Raw genomic sequence first — 27,083 nt, 5'->3', positions numbered from 1 at the left:
GCAGAAAAGGTAAGTAACCCCGCCCCGCCGCCCCAAAAAATAACTTTTTTTTTAAGTGTATGAAGTGCACCCAAAGCCTGTTCAATAGGCGTGAATTTCACTTGAGAAAAAGGTATTACAATTTCCTTTGAATGAATGCACACAGGTTCAGACAGAGTCGGGCATTCAAAAGCAGACGTGAAAGGACGAGAAAACATGGCTGAAGCTTAGTGAAAATGTTATGCCAGAGTACACAAGCACCTGCCTCTGCTGCAAAACCCAGCTGGTAGTTGGACCATTACTTTGTCATGTGCAGTCGTGTGAATTTTTTTTTTGTTTTGGGCGCACACCTCTTTATATATAAACCGGTCGATTAATTTCACCCTAACTCCATCAAACAGCAACTCACTCATTCTGCTCTTCTCATTCACGCAGTCGTTCACTCTAGACTGCATACTGTACATCACATCATTTACTATTGGGATGGTCGTACATTTTTGTTTCACATAAGTTCATCGTTTAGTGGAAGCTCATCACATTCCGTTGATGAGCTTCCGATGAAGATGTTCGCTTCTATTTGGCCAGCATATCCCACACCCACACCCACACCCACATTCATCCCCTTTTGCTTTTCAGGTTAAGCTCCTATTTGTGTATGGTCATGTGGAACTCCCATGAGCCACAACGGCGTTTCTGGCGATTTCATCAGATGTGCGACATCGACTTTTCAATCATCTCCTGAGACGCACTGTGAAAAGTGTTGTGCGAAGTGCTTCTTGGTTTTGCAAACGTGACTCTGGAGATTTTTAGTCATGTAAGCTAAACTCGAAATCATTCATAATATTTAACAAGCGTGATGAAATCTCTTCAATATCATCATTAAATAACTTAGGCAGGGGCAGCTGGGGATAGAGTGCGGCTGTTTCTCGGCCACATCAAGTACTCCACAAAAAAAAGAAAAAAAAATACACCTAATCAAATCTTCTCAATGTTTATTAATAACAGTTCCGAAAACGAACGGTTCTTCAGGACCTGAACAACATTGGTAACAGAGTCCCTGCTCTCGTCTCCCTGGTACATAAGTACTGACGGTTGATTTCTTGAGCACCGCAACTTCCTCCTATGCGTTCAAGACATGTCGTGCCCCAGGGTGTTCAGCAAAAAAAAAAAAGTCTCGTCACCAACCTTTCACTTCATGGCAGGTTTTGAAAAAAAAAAAAAAAAAGACATGACTGAGACCGGGTGACAGCATATCTTTAGCCTCCACTGTGTGTCACTTCAGTTACGTTTTGCTGAAAGCTGTCACGAGCACGAGCTATGGTAGCCCAGAAGTGATTGAAAGAAGAAAAAAACCCACAGAGGGCAATGAGACGGCAAAGAAAAAAAATGGGGGGGAAGCCACACTAACATTAAGCTTTGGTGTCAAGGAGGGGGGCCGCAAAATATGGTCTTGTGGATCACAAATGGACCCAGAGCCACAAGTTTGATACTTACGCTTTAGATTCTCCGCAACAGATTTGTACTACTTTAAGTCCGCGCTCGCATGAATCTTTGCCTTTGCTGCTTTTCGCCTGTTTCGTGGCCTTCAACTTTAAGTGCCAATAGGTTGGGGTGGGGGGGGGGGGGAAGGTTGATGTGTTTTTCCCCTCTGAAGTGGAAGTATAGTGGAGTCTTTTCCCCGCCTTGTTCCATCCAGATTTTGCCTAATCCTCATGTGAAATATGAAGAGAGGCTCGCCTCCGCTGATTACGCCTTGTAAGAGCCTCACGATGTTTGTCTCGTCGTGATTACGCCTTCACGCTGTGTGTGAAATGTCCCCGCGAATACGCTTCATCGGCTCCGTGTGCCCTCCGTGTACGCATCTGAGAGTGGAGCGTTTCCTCTTCCCGTCACGTGGAGGTTAACTCGCTTTCGTACGAATGACTCCCGGTCAAAGCCGCGGGAAGGGATTGAGAATTTGATTTGAAAGCACTTCCCTTCAAGCAAGCAAGACAAATGTTGCCACAACTTTGCGTTCGTCCCTTTCAACCATCCAGCAAACTTTTTTTTTTTTTTGGTCAAACATTGGATCATTTTCCTGTATTATTGATTACAGAGAGAAATCCTTTTCTCTTTCTATATTTGAAGTCACTGCGCTTGATTGTTAGGCGGGGGGGAAAAAAAAATCAATCGCCATTTTGATGTTTTGGATTGAATTTCTTCATGCTTTTGACTCGTACTCTCTTTTACTTGCTTTCTTGCATCAACGCTTTCATTCTTGCACGCTCTCATTCCTTCAGCGCTTTAATTGTGTGGGTAGATGTCTGGCCCTGACTTGTTCTTGGGCTTCATGCAATTCTCGCACTAAATTGACTCTCTCCAAAGGCTGTAATGCCGACTGGATCGCGTTACTCACGAACGCTCTTCATTCTGCATCTTATAAGACGATTTGCATGGCGTGACTCACATCTACTTACCTGACGTGCCGCCACCCTTCATTTGCCTGTTGTCTTCCGTCGCTACAGTTGCTTTCTCCCGATGTTTTGGTGATATATGTCATGATCATGAAGCATCACGAGGCGCAGAATGAAGCAGTTGAGAGACATTTCTTTGCCAACAAAATTTCATGAGGTCATCGTGTTGTATAAGTCATCCGTGTGCGGCCGCTTGCTTCTCTACTTCTCCCCGTGGTCACAAACGTTAGAATACGGCCGTTATCAAAATGTGCAATCCCGCCATTTCCAAGGCGTCGCTTCACGCCATTAAGATTCGAGCACACGAGTGACACCATCCTTGCCATCAAACCTTTTGGCTACCTTGGCAAATGTGTCGGGATGGAAAAGACTCCGAGAACACAGAAACGTGAGAATATTTTTTCATCACATAACCTCATTACAAATGCATAACCTCAATCTAGGGCAGACGTCAGATTTTTTGACAAGTCAGTTGGTTGCTAATTTGCATAATCTGAGACGCATAGATGGACAAGCGTTTTATAGGAGCCAAAAATGACTTCACCCAGAAAGGGCGGAGCCGAAATCAAACCTTGCATCTCTGCGTTGCGAGGCGAAATTGTGCTGCCCGGCAATACAGTTCATTGAATATATTCCGACAGTAAAAGAAGTCAAATGCCCCTAAAACTGGTCACATTTCAAAAACATTAACCAAATTACCCAATTGTTCGAAAATATGCTTCTTTTTTCTGGCACATCATTGAACGATTTCATGAAGTGTGAATCGTGCTTAAAAAAAAAAAAAAATTGACTTTTTTCCATACAGTTTATTTCTCTGCATGTTTCCTTCCAGAAAAGGATTACCTTCAATAAATAAAGAAATAGTGCAAGCCAAGGACAGTCTGAATACGTGCTAAATGTATTCGATAAGAACGTCGTAAATATTATAAATACAATGCTTCACACGACCATGAAGCCTCGCCGTACATTTCATTTGTCGACGCCGGCACGCACTCGTGCGCCTCGTTGGCGCCGCGATGAGACGCTCGAGGCCGAAAGGAAAAGTTTTTGCCGCAGCGTCGACGCCGACTGTAACAAACGTGTGCGCGAGCGCGTGCGGCCTCGTGTGCCCGTGTGTGTTGTACTCTGATCAAAGAACATTACTTCCCCATTTCTGTTGCCGTCTCCCCTCAGGCGGTATCATTACACACGTGTGCACGAAAACAGATGCACGATGATGCCTGGCTGTTTTGTTGTGTGTCAAATAAATAGCAAAGAGACTGAGGAGGGAGTGAATGCAGCGTGATTTATGTCCAATTACTGTTTTGGGGACGTTTGTTTTCATTTGGCTCAACTCCCACTGTCATGCTGCTTGAACATCTTCCCTATGCTAAACTAGAGCTTCCCTGAATGCTCCCTTGTACAAACACAAATACACACACACACCTCTGTGGATGTTCATCAGGAGTGTGCGTGCTGAGTTTGTGTCGACATACTCATCAATATTGGCGTCTATAATTGGCCGCGCGTGTTTGTGTCGAGGCTAATAACGGCGTCGCGGCGCTCTCGCGTCGCCCATTACCTCGCTAAGACGTCTCTCACTGAACAATTACCATTCTTTCGCTCCAGGTTTTGAATTTACCATGAGTGTGTGTCACGAATAAACATCTTTGAGTGTGTGTGCGCATGCAACTATGGAATACGGGCATTGCGAGAAGAGGCTGTTAGAGTAGATCCAATTTCAAGAAATCGAACCGCTTTGCTGCTTCCGCGAGCATGTTTGCGAACCGCCACCCTTTTGCGTACCTGAAGGTCGCCCTTTCCAATTCCCTGTCATTTTGCATTTCTGGACATTTCTCCCTAATGGCAACAGTTGACGTTTATGTCCCATTACGGCGTTGCGCTGTCCCTTTCATCTCTCTTTCGCTGCATTTGAAGCTGTTAGCGCAGTCGGGTCAGCAGCTGTAAAAGCTGTAATGAAATCAACGCAATGGCTTGACCCGACATGGTAAGAATTAAAAGTTACGACCCATTTCAATCAAATCCATCTCATCCAGTGTCATTTTGTAATAATTGGCAACGGCTCAAGATGGAAGTGCCAACCGGGTTAGCCGAGACGGGCGACACGGAGGATAGCGGTTTTCATGTTGTCCTTTACATTGTGGTCTTACTTCACAGTTCTGAATTTTCCAATATAGGCACTGTGCCATTACAACCGTCATTTGGAGTTTTTAGCTCCAGTGTTCTTCGGGATACTTTCAAGTGTGCAATGAAAGTAGCAGTTCCTAATGCCAGTGGGAGACTGTTTGGTTCACATTTGCCGGCAATCTAAACTTAGCCCAAGATACAGTTTTAGCTAGTTTTTTTCCCCCATTTTGTCTTTATTTAGTTAACAAAAAAGTTTTTTTCAGTTTTAGTTTTCTTTATTTTCTTGGGCGGCCCGGTGCGCCAGTGGTTAGCGAGTTGACCTCACATTGCATAGGTTCAATTCCAGCTACGGCTTCCCCGTGTGGAATTTGCATGTGCTCCCCGGGCCTGTGTGGGTTTTCTCCGGGTACTCCGGTTTCCTCCCACGTTCCAAAAAAAATGCATGGCAGGCTGATTAAACACTCAATATTGTCCGTATAGTTGTTCGTCTCTGTGTGCCCTGCGATTGTCTGGCAACCGGTTCAGGGTGCCCCCCGCCTATTGCCCGAAGACGGCAGGGATAGGCTCCAGCAGGGCCTGCGACTCTTGTGAGGATAAAGCGCTTCAGAAAATGGATGGATGGATGAATTTTGTTCGTGTTCATGAAGTATTTTGGCCTTGTGTGACATGGCTGACATCAATGGAAAGGGTTCACATGCTCTCTGAAGAAGAGATATTTGTCCACAAAAATTGGAGGCTCCAATGCTTTGCTTAGAGTCAAACTCCGACTCTCTTCAACCACCATTTCGGTTGGTCTCAAACTTGAAAGCTGGCAGCTGGCGCGGCTGGCGCTTTGGAGCCAATCCTTCAGTGCAGATTAAACAATTTAACATTAACATCCATCCAAACCGTTTTTCCCCAGCCCGAGTGCAAAGGCTGCATCAGCTTTCATGCGTAACAAGAATAAGCAAACTGGCAAACGTCACAATAATCCTCGTCTGTTTGTCGCGTATTTGAACGTCTGACAAATCGTTGTGTACGCGTGTGTATGTGTGTTTGCCCGTCTATCTGTTTCTTACGCAGTTCTTGTCGATGATCCCAAGTTTTCCTCTGCGCGTGAATTGAATTCCTGATCTGCTTGACCGCTCTCCTGTCAGCCGCTCGCAAAGCTTCCAGTAAATATAAAGTGAGCTCAGTCGCAGCGAGACGACAGAGACACCCAGGGGGCATTCTGGGAAAGAATTTTGTGCTCTCACTTTAAGCCCGGCTAATATATTGATAACGTGTACGCGGCTGCCGCCTGTGTTTGTAGAATAAGGAAAAGACATCGGTTTGAGGATAAAAAAAAAAAAAAGCTTGCTTCGCTCCAGACGTGTTTTCTCCCCCTTTTTTTTTTTTTTTTGTCGCTTAGGCATTTAAGATTATATTATCCTCTTTAGCCGCACACAGAATCCTGTGTCTTAATCCTTGTACGCACTACAAGTTGCATATTTTTTTTTCGATGAGTGACGTTAGCCGATTGATGCTATGCACCTCTCGGCACGGCTCGTCAGTCACCGTTAAAGTCCAGGCAAGCGGAGTCGCGCGAGTGATTGACAGGTATGGTGCCCAACTTTGACCCACCACTGTCACCCCACAACTTGCTCAATCTACTCCTACTATTAACCGATTTCATACGATGACAAAAATCGCCCGCTGTTTTTTTACTTCTGTTGTTGCATCAAAGAAATTCCGGGCCAGTAATCTCCTATTTTTCTTCCTAAAATGTTTGTGACTTTGAGGTGAAGCGAAAACATGCGTGAATAGGGGCCGTCGAGGGCCAGAGTCGAACGCCCTGCTGTAAACGCGCTTCTTTTTGGAACATGGTAACGTTAATGCCTTGCATGAAAAATTAATTTCCATTCTTCCATGCTTGAAAAATGGATATGCGTGCAACAACAACAACGGTGTTGGTGTTCAGGAAGTGAAGTTGAGTCAGCAGCTATCACGGTGGTTTATGCATGAGATTTTCAGCACTTGCAAGTGCATGTGTTCAAAGTAAAAAAAAAAAAAAAAAAGAACGGCCAGCTTGCGAACGAGAAAAGAGAAATTTCGACAAACATTCACAACGAAGAACAATTTACAGTTTTCCACCAATCTTGCATGCGTGTTATTGAAATATGGACTGAAGTCCTCGGAGAAAACAAACACAAGCATGGGCAGAACATGCAAAGTCCACAGGAGTGATACGGAACCAAGAGTGGAACCTTTGACCTTGGAACTGTTTGATGGAAGTGCTGAACAATCGTGCACCGTGCCACCCTCCTCAATTTAATCTCCCGCCCGAAGGGGAAATTTACCGTACTGTAACTCACACGTTGCCGTATATTTGTGTTGGACACCGCGCAGTTATTGCTTCTGACGCAGCTGATCAACAATCGCTTACATGATGAAATGATTGCATTTCGACAGACTCTTGCATGTGTCGAGTCGAGACACTCATCATTTCGCACTGGCAGTTTGCGAGGCTCGTCTCTGCAGTCGTCGAGGAAGAGCCTTCCAAAGTGATTTTTTTTTTTTTTATCATCCCATGTGATGATCAAGTTGTAGATTTTGTCATACCAAAAAAAATTGTCGGTTTAGATTTTTTTTTTTTTTTTTTAAATTCAATGCAATTGAACAGTTTGTACTTCTGGGAACTCTCATTAGATCCACAACAGTAGGAGGGAGGGCGTTCCCCATGAATGTATCCAGTTTGCGGGTAATTGAAAAATGAGAAGGAATCATGGGAATTTGATTTGCCTGTCAGCAAATCTGTGGAGGCAGACCGAGCTTTATGACTTTTCGCCATTGATTACCAGAGATGACATCAGCGAGGCTTAATGATAATATTGAAGAGGCATTTTAAACATGGCTTCGGGACCCTCGAAGTGCAGACGCGGGCATTTCCATCGTCTTAATTTCCCATTTTAGTTGCTATTTCCTCCAACTTTTCATCCGTCTTTCTGCTTCCGCGGCGGGTTTATGGATTCTTTTCTCCTGCAACTATTGATGCAGTCAATTCTCCAGCCTTGTTAGTTACTTTTATAATGATGCAACGTCTTCCCTCTCGGACGCTTTGGGATTTAAATACAAATCCGCTGTGCTCGGAGGTCAGTCAACACTCGCTCGCTCTGAGTTTGATCTAATTAGATAAGCCGCAAAGAAGGAAATGGACCCCCTGCCCCTTCGGACTGTACGCAAAGACGACGCTGATGAAAGGGTACCGAGACGTTGTGGATGTTCATAACAGGAACACAAAAGCTGCGCGTAGTAACGAAAAATAGACGAGACCATTTGGTGGCGCATGCCTGCTCAAATGTTTTGTGAGGCGTCTTAGGATCTTTTTGGTTGGCCCTCGTCATTTGCTCTCATTTACATCTTGGTATGATGTCGAATGATAGTACAGTGCGTCACCCCTTCAATTCATTGTGCTGTCTGTCTACCTTCTGTCCGCTGAGGTTGGAGGCGTGGCCTGGTGAGGTGCAGGAAGAAGGCTGTAAAAAAAAAAGATGACATAACTTTGAAGTATGGGTGTGTGAATTCGAAATTACATCACTGCAGTTTTTTTAATTTATCGTGATTAACGTGGACAGAACAAGATGGCACACACCTGCCTTGTTGAGTTGGAATGCAGTGCGCCCAGATGTTGTCTGAAACTGGCTACCTTCTTTTATTTATTTTTATTTTTTGGTAACGTTCCTAAAGTGCATTCGTGTTATCTCTGTGGAATTGTCCGTGGACTTTGGCTGTGTGTTATCATGGTCGAGGCCCAGCGCCTCATGTGTGGGAAGTGGGGGGGGGGGGCAGTGAGCTGTACGAAAAGACAGCGGATGGAGCGACGCCCGCATCGAGAGTGACATGAATTAAATATTGCCGGGATGAGTCTTTTCCTCGTGTCCCTCGCCTCTGTGTTATGATGGAAAGCTCCGCGGGGCGTGAAGTCAGTCTTGATTGTGGCAAAGGAGTCAGCCGGCCTGGCTGGGATGGACGGGAAGATACTTTGGGAGAATGTCCCCCTCGGTGACAATCTGTGAACAAGCTCTGAGCACATGGCGGGCGTGCCAGGAAGGGGCGAAGGGGGCGGGGGCTCTCCAGAAAATCTTATTATTCATGTTTTGTTGGGTACAGCATTTATTTAACTGCCCCTGCCTTTTCTTTCTCCACCCAGGCGACATACAGCATTTGGCTCCGCTGGAAAAAAAAAAGAAAAAAAAAAAGGGAAGCTGCGCTACATCCATTAACACGAAAGACAACTTAAGAGGTCCTGTCAGGCTGAACAAGAAACTTGAGCGTTGGTGTGTGTGTTAAAAGATGGCCTTGCAACTTGGAGTCGAGAAATATGAAGAGTGCTCCTCCTTTCTCTTTTTTTTAGGCTTGTGTTTGATACATTTACATTGACATTTGAAGTGGGAAGCTAAGCTTTCTTCCATGTTGCAAACTCGATGCCTGTTATCCATATTGTGTCTGACGGAGGCAAGTTTATGGCGCTTGGGTCGTTACGGATGACTTTCGACACTTTTGTATTCCCCGTTGAGGAAACGCTGCAGAGAACCACTTTTCCGATGTGACTATCTTTAGTTATCGGGTCATTTGCAACTTGCCTCGGCACTCTCTCGTTCTTTCAACCGCAGAGTCCTTATTATGTCGTCTTTTAAAGCGTCACGCCACCTCCACCCAAGGGGGGAGCTGTTTGGATGACCATTTTGTGAAGTTCACGTGACTTCACGTCTCACAAACGGAGGATTTCATGAGTGAACCAAAAACTGTTCCGACCGAAAGAGAGAATGGAGGAGTTTGGAGGAGAAAGAGGAGCTTTCACACAGTCTTCTTTTTATTCGGTTGATCGTGAGTTTGCTATTAGTGATGTTATTTCTTTTTTCGGTCTCAAACCTCTTAACTCCGCCACTCTGCATACAGTAATTACCATCACACAAACATCTCATGAAAATATCAGCACTACTGCTGAATATAAATTGTGCATATGATTAAGATGGATGTGGGCTTAGTGCATTTGGAACTCGGAGGAGGAGAACTCAAGAAATATCGAGCAGTTCAGGAACATTTTACTGCTGACCGCAGCGTCTCCAAAACGGCTACGTCACCCGCTGAGTGCGGCGGAGTCCAGAGCACGCAAATGCAGTCACCAGTTTGAGTGGACATGGATGACCTCACCAGCATCTACATATATAAAATATAGTCCAAAGCTTTTAAGATGCAAACTCCAGAATTGTAGCGATAACAAGAGGGCAGTTATCGTAAGTGAATGTGCGCCTGTTCCCTTCGAGTGCCCCCTCCATAGATTATCACCTATTCCTCCACTCCATCCCCCCCCCCCCAGTCTCCTATGTCCATTTCCCCTGATCTTCCTCCTCCGGCAATGTTATCAAAGTAAAGAATCACAAACACAGGAAAGATTTATTTTTAAAAAAGGCAAAAGTGCCGGGAGACAAGAGGGAAGATGGATGCACGGGGCCATGGAAAGTTGGGGTGTTTCGAGCGCAACGTTGACAAATGGGTCGGCGGAAGTTACATAGTCGTGGCTCCAGGCCGTGCAGACGCTTTCTTTTTTTTTTTTTACCTGCTATTTCAAAGAAAGCAATGTAGACGCAGAAACACTGTGATGTAAAAATGTAATGAAGGGGGTTGCAGCAATGGCAGTGGATAGGGGTGAGTCACGTATTTTTCGCAGAAAAGTCTTCACTTTGTATAAATCTTAACTTTCTTTGAAGTGTTTCAAGACATTCTTTTTGCCGTTTCCAACTATAGGCTGTGAAAAAAACCCAATGGCATCTCTTCCTTTCTTCTATGCGCCAACGATGGCCCTCCTGACCAGCGAGTTATAATTTAGTATTGTATAACAGCACCACCGGGACCGAGATCAATTCCGCGGCATTGCAGGCAGAGAGGATAATGAGGCTTTTCCATTGATTAGAATTTAATTGAGAGGCAGTGATGGGCTGAGGGGTGGCGGAAACACGATTGAAGTCACCCTGCACTGTGAGGCTCATGCTCGCCTGTTCCACAACAGCACCAGCTCCTCGCAGAATGTCTCTCGCTCGCACATTATAGATTATGCCACAGTGGGGGGGGGGATAGTGACCAAGCAATCGGGTTATTCAGTTGTTCACGCAGATCAATGCCATTCAATCGCCAGGCACATAAAGAAAAAAATATATACATATCAGCCACGTTGACATTCATACATAGACTTCAATCAAGCGGACGGGACATGTTTTTGGAATTTCAATCAGCAGAATAATTTCGAAGCGAATAATCGGGTGCTGCAGATTCGAAGCCACACGTATGCTCTGTCCATCGAGCTATGCGACGTAGCATGTTTTGTTTCTCCTGGTTATGGACGTCAGAAGATGGTGCACTGTCATTATGGGATGCATATTGTCGCAAACGGTATTAAAGCAGAATTTAATGGACACTCGGTGGCTATTACTCTCTGGTAATATCTTCTTCACCACTTCTGTATTTTGAAACTGTTGATATAAGACATGGTGGATCCATTCTCTGATCCATTCTGACCCTACCGTTTTGAATATTTGAGCAGAAATCGACAGCAATTACACCGAGCGGCATATTTGCAAGTGATTCTGATCTCACTTTTGTTGAGCCAGCGTGACCTGACCGTTCTTCCCATCCTCAATCTCTCAGTGCGCGGAAATCGTTGCGGATGAGTCGTCATTGCATTTGTAAGTCGTCGTTCTCCCAATCCGTCGCGCTGGATAACGCGTATTTGTTTTCTGTGTATAGTATGTCTGATAGCGGTGACAGGTAATTTGCCTGAAGTCGCCGGAGAGCCACGGAAATGTTCCCAAGGACAGATGTAATTGCATTTCATGTCCTGTAGTGGTGGACACACACACAAAAAGAAGAAAAGACTCACAGGAACGCGTGCGCGCGCACGCACACACACAGGGGTGGCCTCGCTGTGCATGCGTGTTTTCAGTCGCATGTTCACTAAAGGTCACTTTCACTTTAAATTAGGTAAAGGACAACTGAAGAGGCAATGACGAGAGAAGGTGGCTCTCGCCAGGAGAGGGGACGTCGGGAAGATGTGTTGCAGGGTGCTTGTGTGTGTGTGTGTGTGTGTGTGTGTGTGTGTGTGTGTGTGTGTGTGTGTGTGTGTGTGTGTGTGTGTGTGTGTGTGTTTGCAGGGGGAAGTTACAGTTTCAGAGAAAGAAAAGTTCTTTCCATTTATTTTTGTGGGCTCGCAAAAGACGATACGAATATTCAGCCGGATAAAAATCAGACAACAGATTAATACACAGAGTAATAAAAACTATATCATGAATAAAAGTACTTTTTTTTAAAGTGGGGGTCGGGGGGAGTCCCTTAACGCATCTGACAATAAAGATATGAATTACACACAAAACATATGAAAGTTTTACATTGCTTTGTCCTTTAGTATTGGCCTAAATTTAAAACAGTTTGAATCATGTCTTTGCAAAGTGTGAACGTGTGAAGAAAGAACAAAAAAAAAAATCAGGCAAAAATTTGGACGATTTTGGGGGATTTAAAATGCCAATGTCAATACCAGCCGATTAATCGGTCACGCCCGTAATCTTGCTTGTGTTTCTTATTTCCTCTCTATTTGTGATGCCCAAAGTTCCAATTAGAATACAGCGTGTAACATGTCATCCAACATATCAAAATTTCAATTTTCATCACTCAAAATTGGAGCAGACTCATAAGCGGCTGCAAGATCCAAAAATTGCAGCCCCCCTGATGAGATTGGAACAAATTCAGCCATGCCAGCCATTTTATCAGAATTGAACTGCAGTTCTTCACAAAAAGAAATGCTTCCTGAAGTCCACAAACATATTTCCCTTGATTTCTTTGACCGATAAAGAAAGTGTGTCACCTTTTCACATCCAAGCGAAAAGCTCAATTTTATTGACTCTTTCCGGCGTGGATCCGTGAAACACTTTGAGATGTGTGTCAATTTTTTTGTTCGAGATAAACGGGGCTGCGTGTAAAAAGCACTTGACCATCCTGCTGTCAACCGCTGCATTTTTATTCGTGCTCATCTATATATAGACGCATTAGTGGACTGATGTCAGAGGCGGCATTCAAACGCACACAAACATTGAGTCATCAGGACGAGTCAGGATTTCCCGTTCGATAAAATCAAAATGCGGGGGGCGATTGAAAGCACGAGCCAGTCCCATCACTTGACAACCTGTGCGAGCTCCTCAAGCCAAAACATTCCAGCCCTAAAGTACCAAGTAATGAGCGGTTGTATGACATGAGGAGATGGAGGAAGATTAAACGGGGTGAAGTGTCGGCTGCCTCATTAATTTGCAATACTCATTTGCATCAAACTGGCCCCGTGCACATGTGCCACTCGAGTCCACGTCGAGCATTTTTTCTGAATTGGCGTCATTAACCCTCTTCGCCTCTTCTCGTTACCGCTCCCACCCGAGTCTCCTCTCCAAGTGAAGAGTCACACTGTGTGTGTGTGTGTGTGTGTGTGTGTGTGTGTGTGTGTGTGCGTGCCCATTTGTGATGAGCATTCATCTTCGTAAATCAACACTCCGAGTCCATTTTTAAGAGATTGGTTGGAGACTTATTGCCGCCTCTAATGGAAATCAGCCACGACCTTTAACTGCAAGGGTGCCACTTTGCACTGCTGTGGAAGGGGTCAAAATCACAAAATGTGGTGCTGGAAGATCAGGAAGGAAAAAAAAAAAAAAAAAAGACATGATTAAAATGAGTTTCGATTTTATTGACTAAATGTCATCGCTCTGCGATTTAAGGCCATGTGTATGAACTGTCAAGATGGTTTCGAAAGCACCAAAGAAATGTTTATTGGCTCATGTTATTGATGAGGATCACTTGTAGCCTAAAGTGACCATCATCACACGACACAACGACCAGCCTAGGTTGTCTTTATAAACTTACAAGCTTGCATAATAAATGCCGAGCGGAGCAAATTTTTGGATCAGTACTACACGTGGGACCGGTTGTATGACAAAATGCGACTTGACAAAATACATGCGTACACACACACACACACACACACACACACACACACACACACACACACACACACACACACACGCACAAATCCTTAATTTGATGCTTTGACACTGAAGATGGCACTCGTATCGAGGGTCTTAAGCCTCATGAGTGAGTTGCTGATGCGGCACTCAGTCTAGACAGAGGCCGTGTGCCTTCACCCCACAGAGACAATAAAAGAAAGAAGGACATGTGATGGCAAAAGAAGATATATTAAGGAAGGCCTCGCGGGAAGATAACGTTTTTTTTTTTCCTTTGGTGGACGGGAGGGACAAATGTTAAATACGGAACATTCTTGGGAAGGGAAAAGGCTAAGTGCAGTGCTTCTTCTTCTTCTTCTCACTAATCCCCTTTTTCCCCCCTTCCGTCGCTCACTTTTATCCCTCCTTAAAATTAGAGCAGAGAAAGTGAGGCCTCAGAGGCATGTCACGGCAGAGGAGCCTAATGGCTAATTATCACAGAATAAAACAATGATGGCCAAAGACCGTCGCGGGACCCGATTTAGCTCTCTGCCAGAATGTCTTCAGGGCAAGTGAATCAGCTACTTTTGACTCAAGAAACCGGAAACAAAATATTTCTTTTATTAAGGCAGTCGTTGGATTGGCTTTCACAACACTGGAGAGTTACTTTCAAAATGTATTGCGAGACAGTCACTCGTTACCTGTGATAAAATGTTTTTAGGAGCATCATCGAAGTCGCATAATATTAATTCATGCACCCTGTAACCCGATAACATAAACTGTCCACTGTAGTCCCCGCTGTCCCTGAAAGGTTTAAAGGCATGTAACTGGAATACTTTTACTTTTCGATAACTTTTTTGTATTAGACAAAAAAAAAAAAATCAATCTGATTTATATTTTTCCATATTTGTCTGGTCTTTTCTGTCACATAAACGAACAACCATCCGCGCTCACAGTCGCACCTCGGGACAATTTAGAGTGTTCGAGTAGAGTGGGAAGAAACCAGAGTACCCGGAGAAAACCCACGCAGGCCCGGGAAAAACATGCAAACTCCACACAGGGAGGGCAGAGCTGGAATCAAACCCGGTACCTCTGCACTGTCAGGTCGATGCGCTAACCACTGGCCCACCGGGCCGCCCCCCGTGACTTAATGTGTCTTGTAAATCATGTCCGTTTTTAATTCATTTGAATGAACTTTCAAGTAGAACTGTCCTTGGAGGTCATTGGTTCATCTAATGAACGTGAGTAAATCCGATCTTGTTTTACATCAACTTTTTTATTTATCGGTTATGCCAAGGTGGCCTGCAGATTACGAGCAAACGCTGCACATCGCACGTGATTGTATGCTACAGTTAGTTTGTTCTATCCAGGTCACCGGTTGCTCCGGGCAAGCGTTTAAAAGGTGCAATTTGGATGCCGTCCGCGTGCAGGTGTCGCGCTGGTTTTGGCCGCGCAACTCGGTGCATGCCGGTGTGCCGCGCCGGTGCTAATGGCGTCACTGAGAGAAACGCTGCCGGCCACGGAGTCGGCAGGGGTGCGAATGGGAGCGCGCGTGTGTGAACCGCAGCGAGTTGAGGGGGATAACAATGCGAACGCTTCAATCGTCTTGAAACAGCGGGAGTGAGAAAGATACACGGGGGACAATGAAAGGAAAGATGTCTGCGCCGCGAAGACCATCTTTGACGCTGGGAGCAACGAACGAACGAAGCGAAGGCAAAAGTCGGGATGAATTTGCCGAGAGGCGAGCAAAGTAAAATAGATCGTTTCAGATCGAGGGAGGGACGTGCCTGGGCCGTGGAGGTTGACAGCATGATGGATGCCGGCGTGCGCAGGCACAGCTTGATACGTTCAAAAGTCTTGGTGGCGGAGTGACGACCCAAAGAGATGATTGCAGGTCCGCTGATGAATGAGATGCCAGTGAGATGAAGGTTTGGAGAAGGATGATCAGATCAAATGCATCCTGCTATGATGGCTTCCTTTGTGCCTTCAAGATCAGCCGAGGGTGAACGCCAGGGCGAATTTCACAATGAAAAGCACGTCTGGAAACAAGATCGCAGATCATTTCAGCAGTTCTTCACTCATCCTGGTCACGTGATATATTATTCAAAGAATGAGCGAAACAAATTAAGTGATCCTGGAATCCGATGTTGAGGGTTGACGGTAACGTGCGGGCAGCGGCGGCTGCCAATTGAAGCCAGTACAATGTCAAACACCGGATACCCGCTTGAACAATGTTTTCCCCCCCGTTGGATTCATTTTTACTTCCGTTTAAAGGCGACATTGGTTTCTTTGCATCGTTTTCACGTCGGACATACCGCTACGGAGTGGGAGGTTTCATTGACTGCTGTGCATTTCACTACTGTACTGAAGATGGTGATGTGTGTGTGAACTCGCACGCCAATAAAGTCTGCACGAGAAAGGGACCAGAGCTGAACTGGGGCGTTTTACGGCTGAGGGATAAAATATGGCATAAGCACAATGGAATGTGCCGGAAATGAAGACATGTTTTAAGGCAGTAGCTCATTATCATAATTGTAATATTCATTATGTGGCACATACATAAAAGAATTTTCACTCTGTCATTAGCAAAGAATATGCTGAAACGGTCTATCTTGCAAAGAAATCATTTGCATACGTAAAATACGTTTGAGGGAGAAAAAAAACGCTTGCATACAAGCAATATTTTAGAGTTGTCATAGCAGCCAGCAAATGTAGGCAGTCGGAATGAATTCGGGAATGGCTCATTGACCAATCACACCCTTTGGCTCCAACGACCTGCTGTATAATTCATTCTCATCGAGTATTTTTGACTCGTGCGGTGTCCGGTCGACTTGAGGCGGAATCGGATGCCGCTCCCGCGTCTTAACTACGGCCATTTGGAAGCAGAGGCTCGCGATGTTTATTTTATGCGGCTTGAAACGTCCACTGCAGCTCTTTTATCCACCCAAGAGTTTTCCCGGTTTTGTTTGCTGTCGTGATTGTCAACCGTGTGACAAAAGTTCCGCTGCACAATCGAATGACAACTCGCGTATCCTTCATGTCATTTCAACACAATCCAATACAACTCCGACAGAATTCAAGTCAAACGTTGACCTTTTGCTGCATCTCCTGTATATTGTGTTGCATCAGGCATGCGCGTTCCCTTCCTTGAACTGTCACCGTTTTACCCAGGAACGACTCCATGCTGTCTTTCATGCAAGGCCATGAAGGCTTTTTTTATTTTATTATTTTTAAACACGTGTTCTGCTTGCTGCTCAGCTGCCGCGGCATGATGTGTGCAGCTTTACAACTATAAGTGTATTATTCATAGACATATGCGCTCTTGCCTTTTGAAATCTTTCCATAATTGATTGTGCCAGTCCCACTCTATAGAATCGGTTAGCGGGTTCTCCATCTCGATTGCTCTCTACTGAGCATGGGCGAATATCTGGGTGTGCTTCTGTATTTGAGGAAGAAGCTTGTGAAAGGTTGGGTGTGTGTGTGTGGGTGGGGGGGTGCACAAGGAGCATGGCGCAGTGCAGTGTAAAGTGCACTCTCTCTTTCTGTCTCTCTCCCTCGTGTTTCTCTTTCTGTTTTTGTCCAAATACCGTAGCTCCCTGATGGGTTCCTGAGAGTAACAAGGGAGCGTTCCTCACCTTCCTGACTAGCCTCCCAGTTTACCAACTCCTGCTTTCACAGGCAGTTTTTCTTTTCCTTCTTTATCTATATTCTGTTTCTTTTCCCTTGCTACCTCTCTCTCTGTATATATATATGTATGTATGTATGTGTGTGTGTGCATGTGTGAGGCCAAAATCGAATCTTTTTTTAGCCTTATCGCGTGTCTTGTGAGACAAAAGCCTTTGCGCTAGGAGTTGGGAGTCCCGCCTCTGCTCCCTTGACCATCCAGTCACAAACTAATAACGTTTATGTAATTTATGAGTATTTTATTGACTGGTAAAAAGCCCCCAAACCATTTTATTTGTATAAAAAAAATAAGCAATATTTGTTATTAATTGAATTATAAAGTATCTTGAAATCAAAATAGCTTTTAGTACTCGGCGTATGCTACGTGAACTTCAGCTAAATGGAAAGATGCCGCCAGCGGACGGGGCGTGCTGTTTGAACCGACATGGGAATGCAGCAGGGGCATTGTTGACAGGCGCACTAAACCTTCGCTGAATGAGGAAACGAGATATACTGCGGTCATACCGAACGTGAGTTGAGCTGTTATTGTGACGCCATTAGAGATAAAGTTTATCGATTTTGCGTAGATAGAGCCAAACGGCTTCCAGAATGTGCTGACTACGTCGAATTCACGGCAGGTAAAAAGTGGGCAAACAATGCAATGCAATACCGTCCACCTGAATGACCGGCGACGTTCCCGCATCTGGTCTAATATCTCTCAGTCCCGCTTCGTTGAAGTTGATGTGAGGCAAGGTCATTGAAGATGTTCTGCTGTGGTGAGTTTGGGTGTACGTCATCGGCGATGTACGGTTGAGTGAGAGACTGGGCCGGTGGCCCAGGAAACCAACGACTCCATCTGCTGCACTCACACTCTCATTAAAGCCACAGCTGGAGGCGCACCTCTGCATGTCTGTGGGGTATGTTTCTCTTCGAGGCCATTGCAAGTTAAAAAAAAGTGTTGGGTTGACTTTGCCGCAAATTGCCAAGCAAGCGGATTTTGCGAGAATCCAAGAATCTAAAACCCTTCATTCATGCTGCAGTAAATTTCTGATTTTACCTTCATCAGTTGTTTATTTTTCACATATTGAATTCCTTTTTTTTTAAGTCCCCGTAAAGTATGACTTCTAAAGAGTGAGAGTGTTACCAGCTTTTCCAAATTTGAATGACTGAAAAGCAAGTCGCCAAGTAGATAAAGTGAGGCTTCAACATTGTGAAAAATCAAGCCAATCTCTGTGCTTTCAAAAACTGTGGGCGTGTCCGCTGATGAGCTGAAACCACGCCTTGCTCAACCGTCAACTGGATTCCGTTTCGTCTCGCATCTTTCTTATGCCGAGGCATAACTGCATTTTTGACCAATATATCGAGGCTCTGTTACACGTTCCAAATGAAATCGCTACAGCAGCAGCCGCATAAAGTATCTATCGAGGTTCACAGACGCCGCGGTGGTAAAGAGGGCTTCTTATTAAATCACATTAGGTCCATCGATTGCAGTGTTGGCTCACTCGACTTTTTGTCCCCTTCACCAAATGAGCGTTTAACTCTTGGCGTGCCACCGCATTGCTTAATGTATTGCGATACCATACGTATACGTGGCCGACGTTATTGACCAGGAAAAAGATCAGCGCCCCAACATCATGAGTCTTTCGTCTCCATTTATTTCGGTGATTTCTTTTTGGTCTGATCATCTAGAGTGTGTCAAAGCCCCGGTGACAGTCACACTCTTCATAGCAACAATTTCACACACACACATGTAATAGCGGAGTGTTAGTTGAGCGGATTATCAATCTTGATATCTGTGCAAAATGACAGATTGCAGGAGTCAGTTCATTTCATTATTCGTCATTACCTCCGCGACTTGCCGTTGGGTTTGCAAACGCGTCCGTGAATGACGGATGTGCAATTCCTGTCGCGTTGTCAAGTGCATCGCTGAGCAACCTGTCTGCACCGCTCCCAATGATGTCGAAATCGATGGGAGCGTAATCGATAGGTGCTCTATATTGACAAACCAGCCGGGCCAACAGCTCTCAGATGACCCTGTGAACCAATGCCAGTGGCCGAGGGAAGACTGTAAATTACAAACAGGCCCTTTCGAATGTAGCTTGGGGGGGCTTTTCCCAAAAATGCAAATATGAAAAAAGATCATAAGCCATTAGCAAAGGAAAAAAAAACACAGATTATGTACGCTGCATTCTTGAATAACGTGACTCATTATTTTATTTCTACAATTCTGAACCGCGGTGCCGATTTCACACTGTATCTTGTGGCTTGCAACAGAAAAAAAAGAAACACCAATGTGGCATGAGCTGAGTGTTAAACTCTCACGCTGGCCTTTTGTTTCCTATCCTAACAACCACCTACGATTGTAGACATCATTGTATTTTTATGTTGGAGAAAACTTAGATGTGTCACAAAAAGTGTACGACATCATTCATTTGTTCACTTCTTCTAAACGCACTGACTGGATGCAACCTTTGGGACCACGTGTCACGTTGCAAATTTTTCCACTGGACCCTCCGACAGTCTGACAGACTTGGTCACATGGCTTTCCGAGCAGTGATGGGAAAAGTCATTGCATCTCAAACGTTCTGTTTTCTTGTAAGGGAAACAATTAGCTTCCATCGAGTCGTTTCATTGTGTGACGCAGGACATCGTCAAACAAACTTAAATCAAGAGGCAGGAGAAAAGAGACGGCAATGCGAACGCAGATCCCGTAAATAGTATGCATTCATGCAATCCTCATGCCAAGGCTTGTTTTGACGATCATTTGCGATGATTTAAAGGTTGGCCGTGCGCTGGAGTATTTGCACGGGAAGGCATGAAGTTTGCAGGCCCATGAATGTCTAAGTAGAATGACAACCCCGTGCACATGCATGAGTAGGTTGAGCCAGTGTCCGCATCAGTCTGCATCCGTGTGTAGATTGCTGGATGGCGAGCGGGGCTGCATCCAGTGCTCATTTTGTGTTCTATATATCTCGTAGCGTCTCCTCTGAAATGACGTTTGTGTGGAGCATCATGCGTAGACCTGCAATAGACCTTCACAAGTGGTCATTGCGCTCCCCAATCTTTGCCCCCAGCCCCATTTCCACGCTCATCCTCCAATCATTAACTCTCTTGGTCTCACCTTAGCGGACCTGAGCCACCATCTGCCTCTCGCTCTTGGGGCCAGGGCGATAGCGATGGGGGATGGAGCAGGTCGGGAAGAACGTGGAGATGGACGGTAGCGGAGGTCGTGGCTACGGAAGGAAGGAGAGAAGAAAATGTGGGCCTCAGCATATGTCCTCATTAATTATGCTCTCATCATACAACATGTCAGGGGAGTGAACCAGAATAATTTTTGCTGATGGTTAGAGGTTTGTTTCTTATTGTGTTCCTCTCCCAGGAAAGAGAAACGTCGACTTTGCAGCACTATTCAGCTATTCGTTCATATCGTTGATGTTGAGGGGGGGGAAAAAAATCGAAATAATGTATCATGTATATGACAGAATAGGGTCGAATTTTCCAAGAAGAGGCCCTTTTGTTAAGCTGCGTTTCCTGAAGAATGAGATTTAAAGCTTCAGCACAATGGGGGTTCCAGGTAGACCCAAGAATCCATTAAATTCAGTTCACCGACATCCGTTCTGAAAAGACGGTACAGCCCACATGACTCATGAGAGACTCGATACAATAGCAGACGCGGGATCCAAAGTCATTTGGAAATTCTCAATTGCGCGTTCAGCAAATGCTGCAAATGGGCTGCTCAGTGCGAAACGAAGCCGATTTTAACGCGCTGCACTTAGCTTTGACACACACGACATGAGGGCGACACAATTGAACCCTTTGAGGGACAGCGGTTACTACAGTGGACATCTTATCAGGGTATCAGATTACAGGGCGCGTGAAAACATTATTTTGTCTCTTTCACATTTCAGGGTTGCCCACCGCACGACGAAGGTCCACTGACTTCATCTATGTTCGCAACTAGATTGAACTCCCGTGCATCAGCTCAGAGCTTATTGTTTTCCGAAAGAGCCCACTTTGGGTGGCACGGCCATCAGTGTGAAAAATGGCCTGGTGCCGGCGAGGCAACAAGTTGGACAGAATAGAGCGATCGGGCGAATGTCTGCCGAGAATGTCGGTGTCTGTCATTGTCTGGAGAGAGAGAGTGGCCGGGAATGGGCTGACTGTGAATGGGTGAAGCTCAACCCGAAGTGGGAAATTTGTGTTGAAAATAACAGATGATGAAGAGACTCAGACGATTTCAGCCTGGAACCTGAACTCTTGGGTTTTGTATGGACTTGAGATAAATGTGCGGTATTTGAAACAAGCTGTGTGCTTGCTATTTATATTTCTTGTCTCGCTTGGGTTTCATATTTGAAGACAAAGTGGACCATTTTCGTGACCAGTACAAGTCTTGCATGGGGTGTGGTGCAAACCCGTGCAGGCTCTCGGGAGATCTGTGAATTGCCGGGGCAAGTCTAGTTAATGTGTTTGGGAATTTGGCCGATGGCGGTGTGCCTAGCTGGGCATTCTGGCGCACCGAAATGCATTTTCTATTACACGGCCCCAGCACATCTGACGATTTGGTTACAGAGAGTAAACTATAGACCCGGTGAAACCAGGTCTAAGTTGTGGCGTAGGTGGTCTAATGCCAATTTGGTGGCTTTGGTCCGGGCGCAGGCAGACAAGATTCTGCGCTTCGCTCATATGTTTGGTGGATATCGTTAGATTTCATTCCTATTTGTGTGTGTGTGTGTTTATAAAATCACTTTCTTCGCACCACCGTGCTTTGTTTTGATTTTACAAAGTTTACGGCTCTTTGTAAACTGTTAAAAGCAGCAGAAATGTTTTAATAACCCGTAAGGACGGTCACTAGTAGGAACAACGATTTTCTCTTAAAGATCACATGAATAATGGGCGGAGACATGTGCTGATACATTGTGCAAACCACGGGCGCAAACATGAAGCTATCTATTTATCGGACCTACAGAAAGCTCTGTGGCAGCTTCCCGCCCAGTCAATCAAAGACGCGATCGATCAGTCAGACAACCAATATCAATCGAGCATCAAGTTAATGAATCCTGAGCAGCACATTACGCCGGGGAGGAGCTTTGCAGCCTCAAGCGGCGCTCCTGTGTCGTCTTCGTCCAACTGTGTGCACCAGTGCAGATAACGTACATCGCACTTTATGGCCGGACACTTGAATTAGGTTTATGTTGTGTGTGTGTGTTTTACAAGATAAAACATTTAGTGGTGTGCGTGTGTGTGCGTGTGTCCACGAGTCTGGGCGAGTGAGGGAAGAACGAGCGAGATTGCGGTTGTTGCGTTTGTTGCGCCACTTTCTGCAGTTGTGCTCAGAATGCTGATGTGTCACACTGCAGCACTGCTCCACTTCTCCACCTCTCTTGCTCCCTCCGTCTCCCTTTCTTGCTCTCGCCACATCCCTCATCCGTCGTCTTTTTATTCTGCTCCTTTTTCCTCCTCCCCGCGCTCATCTGCTCTTCTTCTACCCATCATCCATCCTGCGCCTCATTGATGCGTTGCTCCTGATAAACTAAATCCATCCACGTTTTTCCCCTTATCTCCGTGACTTTTTGTAACATTTTCCTTCCATGTCATGTGTGTTTCATCTAGTTAAAAGGTATGGCAAAATACATGCCCTCCATGTTTGTTTCTTTGTTTGTTTACCGACGTTTACTGAAGAGGCAAAAAGCGAAGCACTCGGCATAGTCTCCTTTTTATGTTCTGAGACGGTCAGATAGGCAGACTGGTCGGTACGGAGGCATACAGGCAAATACTGTAGATGGAGCATTTAGAAAGACGGGTTGGAAGGAAGCGGAGATAAACAGACGGGCGGTCAAGCATGGCACGCGTGCACGCAGACAGACGGACAGGTATGGAGACAGACGAACCAAAGGCAAGGTAATCAAGCCCAGAGACTTTCCAGACAGGGGGAAACCCGAAAAGCAGGCCGAAAGACAAGACGACCGATACGCAGGCGCACACACCCGTGCGCACACACACGCACACACCAACCCGTTGTGTTCTTATCAACCAATCGCATTGACCTCATCCGCTCGCATCAGCTAGCTCGGTGAAGAGCTACAGCCTGTGACAGCCGCAGCCCCCGGCAACCCACATATGTCCATGCCAGAAAGTGGAGGCTAGCGCTGCAAATCTGTCTCTGTGTTGGCAGCAGCTGTCCCTCCACTGAGCAGAAGCAGGTCCCGGATAATGCAATCTGACCACAGTATCTCGTGATGTAAATCCAGAAAATAACACATTGATAGAGCGGTTTGCCCCACGATAACAGATTGGTGGCGAGATATTTTCAGCAAACAGCTGCCCGTGGTCACACAGGAACGTGGCTGTGTTCTGATGGATTTGTTGGAAAGATGCTGATCAGAGCGTGTCCGATGCGAGCTTCCGAGTCAGCTCGACTAATTAGAAAATAAAATGATCAAACAGGAAATAAGGAAAACTCTCGAGCTTCATCCATGCAAGACAAATGTGCTGCTTGTGGGCCATTTGATTTCAGGAAGTGAGACGCTGTTGATGTCAATTAATGACGGGGCTCCATCATTTTGACCATTCGAAAGGTGCCTCTTGCCAACATGTAACAATGGCTGGCTGGTGATTGCGTTTGGCTCACGGCTCTGAGATTAAAGTTTCAATACGGACACGGGCCAGGGTGTACCTGCCTCTCGGCTGGTGTCGGCTTGGACGAGCTCGATCTCACCTGAGAAGAAGCAGGGCGGAAAAAGAATCGAGGGATGAACATCCAAATGGTGCTCGACATGCCCTTTGAATATTTTTGTTGTACTTTGTTTGTTGGTTGATGTTGTCAGAATGCAATCAGTTGCTGAAATCCAGCGTGTCAACATCAGTGTGTCACTGGCTGAACAAACTGTGAAATATGATTTTGGAGCACCTGGCATCTTTTTTCCCCCCTACTTGCTGGAGTATGCTTATCTATGTTTGGTGACATTTTCTAATCGACCATGTGACGTTACAACTCCAGGTGTGAAGACATGATGGTTCTGCCACAATGTTTTTTTTCTTCTTTTAATCCACCAAAAATGTGACGTTGCATACTTGGGATTTTTCATTTTGGGAGGCAGGGGGGGCGGCATCCTATTTGAGGGCTATATTTTCATTTCAGAGGGGAAAAAAAAACAACACTTGTTCAACACATGCATGTAGGATAATATCATTAGGTATAAATTAGAACAACAGTCACACCCAACTGGCTCCACTTGGCATGCAAACTAAGCTGTTTTATTTCAAGAGGCATGCCAACAGGATTCCACCAAGAGGCAAAGCATCACCTGCGTGTGCCGCCAGGCTGCATTGCCATGAATCTTAGTGCTCGCGATAAGTATGTTAGATATGCCTAGATATTACACGGTAGTGTGTGTGTGCATGTGTGTGTGTGTGTGTTGTACTTGGAACATGGGGTGAATGGAGGAGCATGGCTTATTCCATACACAGTTCTTGCTTTATAATGTTTTGTTCCTAGGGGCAAAAAGCAGTTGGATATGAGGGAAGTGCATCATCCGTGTGTGCGTGCATATATATGCGCGTGTGTGTATATGTGTATATATATGTATATATATATATATATATATATATATATATATATATATATATATGTAAACAGTACACTTCCAATACTGGTTAATTGGTTTGTGGAGGCAAAAACCGTTACCGTCAAATCATTCTACACATGGTTCGAGTCCTTTGCATGTCACCTGAACAGAACTCACACGCTCACTCATTCAAAAAGTGTGTCTTAACGGCTAACCGGAACTATAACTTTTCACTCTTGTGTACATCACTGCGTTTCGACTTGCCTGACTTTTCGGCTTATCGTGAGATGTTATTCCAACGATGAAAGGGAATGGTCATTGCAAAAAAAAACAAAAACAAAAAAAACAAAAGTAGCAGGAGGTTTGTTTGGAATAATCACATCAATTATGCGACACGTCACTGTACTATGCGAGAACGGACAGGGAAGACCATGAACAGTTTCTATGTTGCGCTCGGTCGAAGCCAACTTTGTTGAAGTGCCCACAGGCAACTTGACGTATAGATGCAAGGGAGCCAACACACATGCATTCAAGCCACATCGCACGCTCACAAGTCATATATGCAGAAATTGTCGGACCTCATCTCCCTCAAACGCCTTTCTTCAACCGTGTCTCCACGAGCCTCAGCGACCTGGCTCGCTGTATCTGCAGCATTTCTGCCTCTTTCATCAGGCAGGGGAGGACGTGACAGGCCACCAGGCCTTCATCACGCTGACCTTTTTTTTTTTTTTAACATACCGTGTTCATCATGACAGCCTTTTCATTCTCCTGGCCTCCTCACATCTACCCTCTCATGCCCTGCCCCCCGCCCTGTCTCAGCCCAATTAGCCTTTTGCGGCTTCGCAAAGAATGAGAGTTCAGTTTCATTGTTTGTGGTTGTTGTGCAATTGTATTGAACGATGATCACCCATGTGACAAAAGCTCCAAATCATCTTTCAGCTTAGTTGAATAACGCAGGGTCCCCGCACAAAACATGTCCCGCTATGTAATTTTTCTCGTGGCGATTAAATGAAAGTGAAATGCTGGAAGTCGCAGTGAATGAAGAAAACTGAATTCAGGCCAGAGGACGTGTTGGAATGAAGATAAAAGAGACAAGCTTAAATGCAGAATGAATCAAATGAAACGAATCGAAAAAGACCTTGTAAGATCTGCGGGCTCTCCAAGTTCACTTTATGAGGTTGCAAAGCGAAGCTCAAAGCTTCAAAGCCACTGCAAATAAGATCCCTTATAATAGTCATGATACTTGTGGGTTTTTTTTTCTTCTTCACCCCCCCCCGAGGTTTCTCTGCTCCCTTGTTGACCTCCCGCCGACTGCCAAGCACCCCAACAGTCATGAGACTGCAAGCACAAAGGGAAATACACGGCGACCATTTCGACATAATTAATCACAGCCTTGTCTGCCGCAGTCAGTGTCCTCGATTTCCACCTCCCTGAGTTTCAATTTTCTTTGTCAGGACAGAACTGAAACAAACGGTGTCATGCGCGAGGAGGAGGAAGGCGAAGTAGTCGCAAGTAGGAGGAAGTCATTAGTGAAAGAGTTTAAGTGGGATGATGACAAGAAGCTTGAAGGCCAGGATGTGATAAAACGGGATTTGGGATGGCTGAGAAAGGGCGAGACGACGATGGAGGGATTTGAAAGATAGTCGATGGATCTCAACTGTATTTAAACTTTCATTTCCGGCGCTAGGAATATCTTCCAAAGCTTCAACCTGCTTTTGTACAGTCACTAAATGGTACTGCTGTGTCTTGTGTGGATGAAATGGTATGTTTTTTTTTTTTAAATATCTCTGGCTATTTGACTGATTTTTATGAACAAAATAAAAAATGATGCCATCCAATCGACACTCATTAGTCATAACATTAGGTACACCCACACAGCTAAATAAAACCCAACGACTTTACTGTGTCCGGCTTGTATTTTATACATATATTCCCTTTACAGGGACTTACAAGGACAACCACAAGTAGTGCACGATGTCCCACACACAAACATGATAAGGTGAGTTTGCTTCTCGCAGGCTTCCCGAGATGCCCTTTGATCGTCGTCCCATGAGGCTTTGCAAGTAAAGTGATGGGATTGTCGCAGTTTGCTGTCTGCTCCATTCCGGCACCACCACCACCACCTCTTTTATACCTGTTCTCTCCTTCACTCACACACACACACACACACACACACACACACACACACACACACACACACACACACACACACACACACACACACACACGTGCAGGTATGGATGAATAAATAGGATGAAATCGGCATTTCTCTTTTTGTCCAGCATGGATGTGTTTGAGTGGCTGCT

At 45.3% G+C, this 27,083-nt stretch overlaps 1 protein-coding gene across 1 annotated transcript in view; it reads left to right on the top strand.

Moving 5' to 3' along the window:
- The window catches only part of grin2aa (glutamate receptor, ionotropic, N-methyl D-aspartate 2A, a), a 79,203-nt gene that overhangs the window by 8,404 nt on the left and 43,716 nt on the right, over positions 1-27,083 (top strand). The window lies entirely within an intron of this gene.

This window comes from Hippocampus comes, unplaced genomic scaffold (assembly GCF_001891065.2).
Source record: "Hippocampus comes isolate QL1 unplaced genomic scaffold, H_comes_QL1_v1.1 scaffold314, whole genome shotgun sequence".
NCBI classification, from domain to species: domain Eukaryota; kingdom Metazoa; phylum Chordata; class Actinopteri; order Syngnathiformes; family Syngnathidae; genus Hippocampus; species Hippocampus comes.
The sequence above is the reverse complement of the archived record's forward strand: the minus strand, read 5'-3'. Positions and strand labels throughout refer to the sequence as shown.